Source organism: Macrotis lagotis, chromosome 1 (genome assembly GCF_037893015.1).
Source record: "Macrotis lagotis isolate mMagLag1 chromosome 1, bilby.v1.9.chrom.fasta, whole genome shotgun sequence".
In the NCBI taxonomy this organism is placed as follows: Eukaryota; Metazoa; Chordata; class Mammalia; order Peramelemorphia; family Peramelidae; genus Macrotis; species Macrotis lagotis.
The window spans coordinates 911,322,048-911,327,733 of record NC_133658.1 but is presented as its reverse complement, the minus strand read 5'-3'; positions in this window follow the sequence as shown (position 1 = coordinate 911,327,733).

Genomic DNA, 5,686 nt, shown 5'->3' with positions numbered 1-5,686 from the left:
CAAGGTGTTCACATCACTGATTCTGTACCCTAGATTTATGCAGCAATCTTTTCAACAGTTCTGTCAGAATCACTCAAAGACATTTCTAAGTGTCCTCTGGCTGAGAAGGCAAGGGAATTTGCAGACTCAGTGTAATACCTGGGTAATCTGAGCTATTATCTCAGGGTTCCTCTCTGAAGTGATTGAATCTGCTTCCATTTACTTATCTGTTAACCCAAGGTCCTATACTAGCCTCATTCAGAACAGTTTAACTTTTCAATTATTTTGCTAATAAATAAACTACAATAGCTGAACAATAACAATTTTGCTGATATTTTGGGATTCAAAGATGTCTATCAGAACATTAGCCTTTAAGGAGCATTATAACAAAAAAGGACAATATAAACAGATACTTCTTTGAATGAAATCATCATCATATTGTGAAGAAGTTTTTATGATTTACAAGATATTTGTGTGAAATGAGAAGCTCACTAAACCATTGCTTTTAAATATAATGCCTCCTTACCATGTATAAATGAGTTCACAGGTACTTAATTCTCCACCTGTCACATTCAACTATCTACTCTCCTTTGCATGAATTCTGTAAATATGATCATATTCTGACCATCTGGAAATTATGCCTCAGAAGACCTAGGAAATAGGCTATTCCTATATTTCTATCAAGCAGTCAGCAATTAGACCAAAATTGAGAATAGTTTATCAATCTTTCTTTTTTTTTTAGATTTTTGCAAGGCAAGTGAAGTTAAGCAGCTTGCCCAAGGCCACACAGCTAGGTAATTATTAAGTGTAATGAGTTCCCTAGGGACCCCCCCCCCCCACTCCACACACACACCCTGTGAAGACCACCAACCCCTACATTCCTCACATTTTCTTCCTGTATTTCATCCCTTCTGGAAGATAGAACTAACTAAGCCAAAGGGTTGGCATGGTTTTATACCAAAGTTCCAAATTGATCTACATAATTGTTGAATCCTTTCACAACTCCTCCAACAGTGTATCAATGACTCAATTTTAATACATTTCCTTCCAACATTTGTCATTTTTCTTCTTCTTTCCTATTAACCAATCCAATAGGTATAATGTAATCCCCCCATCAATATTGAGTTAGAATATTTCTAAAAATGATTTCAACAGTTTGCATTGATAACATCATCTGAAAACTATGCATCTCTCTTGATCATTTATCATTTGTGGAATGGCTCTCATTTTCTACAAATTTGGCTCCATTCTTTATGTTTGAGAAATGAGGTCTTTATCAGAGAAACTTATTTCAATATTTTTCCACAGCTGCTATTGCTAACTTTAGTTCCATCCATCCTATTCCCCTGCCCCATTTATTCTGTTCCCTTTCGTTTCATCCAACTGCCCAATTCACTCAATTGCACAATCTTCAGTCCCTCCTATCACCTTCTCTTCACACTCCCCACACCCCTAGTCCCCATCCTCTGTCTCCAACCCCTTTCTTCTCCTACATTCCTCTAGCATAAGATAGATTTCTATTCCCAATTGAGTATGTATGGTATTCCTTCTCTAAACCAATTTCCATGAGAATAAGGCTCTCTTACTCCTCCTCACCTTCTCCCTCTTCCCCTCCACTGCAAAAGCTTTTACTTGTCTCTTTTATGTGAAATACCTTATTCTATCTTTACTTTTCCTTTCTCCTAGTACATTCTTCCCCTCTATTAAATTCATGTTCTTAATCTATTATACTTTCAGATTCAACTTACACCTGTGCTTTGTATATATATATATATATATATATATATATATATATATATATATATATATATACACACACACACACACACACACACACACATATATATATATATATATATATATATATATATATATACACATATATATATATATATGTATATATTCCTTCTAACTGCCCTCATATACTTCCCCAAGATAATGACATCTTTGGATTTCATTTCTCCTTCAAAGCTCCTATGCTTCTATAAAGTGACTTACTTGAGAGTCAGAGAATCAATGGACCCCATCCCATATTGGTTGCCAGATGATGTGGTTTAGATCACCAGTCATACGATAGGTTTTGAATAGTGAAAGAATTTTGCAACTCATAACTCAGGGTGATAAGGGACAGGGTGATAAGATTTATTTTTCCAGTGCAAGATTATTGTCTTTGATCTTTCTCCATAAAGGATAAACAGCTAGCAGAGAGAAAAGTTAGGATTTATATAAGGGTACAGGGGATGATCTACAGCCTGGAGAAAGTATAGGGGCAACAGAGGAATTATGAAGAGGATTATGTTAGTATATTCAGGGATAACAGTTCATTTTGAAAATCAAAGAGCTAACAGTTTGTTATCATGTAAGGCTTCTGCCTCTGTTTCCCTGTCCTTGTGGAATCCACTCAACAGTGCTTGAGAGTTTCAAATGGCTGTTATCATTTTAAGGTCTGGAATAATGGAGGACTTTTCTCAGGACTGTTTCTCAGAGAGAGTAGCAAGGAATATTACAAGAAATTTTACAAAATTTTTTCTCAGAATATCAAAGCCAGCACAGCTCATGATGTAATCTCCTGTAGAAAAGCACAGAATTCCATAATATTCTTTCTGCCTAGCATTTCCATGTCAACAATCTGACACAGGCTCCTACATTTCCTCAGGTTTTCCTATATTAATTTGAAGATCTTATAGTCTAAAATCTCCAAAGGTCTAATTAGAAATGCCAAAAAACTTGCTGCTTATTTCACTTAATCCTGCCTACTCACTAGGTCTCAGTTTCTCCTAGAGTTATTATAAATGCAAGTCCTTCGGAACCTCTGAAGTCCTTTTCAGCTGTATACTTAAGAACCTGTGGGTGATCTCACAAGGTCTCTTTAAGTTCCCTAGGCAGCAAGTACCCCTAGAGTTATCGTGGGGATGGGGATTTTTTTGATTGAATCTAAGTGCTCTGAAGATCTTGGTGCTTCTTGACTTGGGACCCTGTATATGATCTCACACAATTAATGACTCAAAAGGATATGGGAAGTGATCACTGATGAATATGTGCTCAACCAAACATAGAGTTTTCCCTATTTCTAGTTTCAATCAATCATGGATTGTACTGTCTCATTCTACTTAATAGTGCCCTCCCAAAGGCATAAAAGTTGCTTTCATCCAAGGAGAAGTATCACTAATTCTGAGGAAGATCTTGGACCCAATCAAAGAGAGACCCCCAAATCCTTAATAAATAACAAAAACTTCGAGATCCTTAATGTCTTTTTGTTGCTTACTCAGTTGGAATGTTGGAATAAAAAAGCCTCTCTGTTTTATTCATCTGTACTATTTTGTTTTCATGATTACTCCTGTCAAGTATTATTTGAGATATGAGGAGTTAGGCTACCTCTTTACTACATTTTTTTTTAGTTTTTGCAAGGCAGTGGGGTTAAGTGGCTTGCCCAAGGCCACACAGCCAGGTAATTATTAAGTGTCTGAGGTCAGATTTGAACTCATGTCCTCCTGACTCCAGGGCCAGTACTCTATCCACTGTGCCACCTAGCCTCCCCTTTACTACATTTTTCATAAAGAAAAAACATCTTTTTCTTGTTCTAAAAAAAAACAACTTGTAAAGATCTGAAGTAACCAGAACAAAATTTTCAAGGCTCACTTGGGTCATTAATAAAAGGGTGGGTGAAGGTGGGGACATCAGTATCACTATGTTGGTGAGTTGACCTTAAATTATTTATCTTCAAGTAATTTTATCATGGAGGTTTATTTAAAGTTTCCTCTTTCAAAAATAATTTCCATTACAACTTTATGGGATCAGATGTTTTTAACGGTTATTTCTGGTGTTTAAGGGAAGAACTATTAAGATTATTACTCTGTTATCTTCCCAGAATAATGCTGTTTCTACATTAAAATAAATAATTTAAAAATAAAAAATTTAATGACTAGCAGCAATCTGAGTAGAACAGCAAACGAGTAAATTTAATCCATTCTGACATCTCCCAGTAAATATTTATCATATCTCCCAGTCATGATTCTCTGGCTACTGCTGAGTAGAGACAGACTGAAGGATCCTCCCCTGGCAGGGAACTAGATTCCAGATCCAGTTATTCTGAAAAGATGGAGTTCCAAGTTGTGGCGTGGGCACGGGGGGGTGAACACATGCCCAGCAAGTATTGTAGCAGACGGGAACAAAACTCTTCTGGCTGTGGCCACTTACAGGAAAGTAGACTCCCTGGTTTTTGTTTCCAGAGAAGAGTGAACTGAAGTTTGCAGCCAGAGTGTTTACAGGGATAGCATGATTGGAAGCCCTAGTCATGGCTTGGAGATAGAGAGGAATGGATAATATTCTTACCATAGATAGAGCTCAGAAAGCAACAAAGAGAAAAATGTAAAGCCTGAGGAATCATTTCCCACACCTTTGGAGAGAATTTAACTTTAATAACAATACAAAATTAATCATAATGTATAAACAACAAAGGAGAAGGAATCTGACCAATGTTAGATGAATTGAGATAGAGATCTGGGTTCATACTCCAAAGAAGTTAGTAAAGTTAAAAAGAATCACTTTTCACTCAGATAAATATGTCAAATATTCTCAATCTCCAAAAGCAATTTAGAAGAGCTTACAAAGGATTTTAAAAATGAAATGAGAGACTGATAAAAATAGAGAAGAATAAACCTATGAAAAGAAAGTCAATAAAATGAGGGAGGAGATTCCAAAAGTTAATAATTATCTGTTTATAAATTAAAATTGGAAAAGGGGAATCTAATGATGCTAAAACACAAGATATAATAAAACTAAGTCAAGAGATAGACTGCTTCTGATCATCCAAATATTATGAGAAAGACCCATTCATAACATCTGTCAATTTGACTTCTTTCTAAGAAAGGCATCATTTGGAACAGTCTATGTGTGATGGTGGGCAAACTGAAAACATCCTTGTATTAGGTCTTGACTGAGGATAGGACTTGGCAGATGAACACTTTGGACCCCAAAGAGGATGAAGATCCCATGCTTCCTGGTGCAACAATGTGTGAGGCATGGACTGAGCAAATCCTCCACTTTGTCATAGTCATTGACATTCTGACTTTGTCATCTCACACTGATTTCTATCTGATGCAAACTCTATCAACTCCACAGTCATTGTAGGAATATCGATTGTTGACATAGGGTTTCGCAGTCCTGAACACAAGTACAACTCAAGATAAATCCCTTGGCATCCTTCCCTTCTTCTCTAGTCTACTCTGCTGAGAATACCTGAACAATGAACAGAGAAAAATAGAAAAATATGTTTATCACTTAGACATGGGAACTCAGGTGCAGTTGCAAACCCTAAAGAGAGATGGTCTCAGAGCACTCATTGACTTGGCACATTCTGATTCCATTTGGGTTAGGAGGGGGAAGGTGGTAAGGATCCTTAAAATAAATATACCTTTAGCAATAATTAAGCAATTTTAAATACTTATAAATGTCTCTTAATTCTCTCTCATGACCCTTGTTTAGGGCAAGGGTTTGAATCATTTTCCATTTGTCTTCACAGGTGTAAGGAAGAAAAGTGGAATTCAGATTTTGCAACAGAAATCACCATTTGCCTGCAGAACAGTTTCACCTTAGATGTCCTTCACAATCCTAGTTTGACTGTGACCAGGTCTGATTTTCAGTGTTCCCCTAATTTTCTCTTGCTGTAAATTGTCCATGTGTTAAAAATTTCAGAGAGATGTTTCTT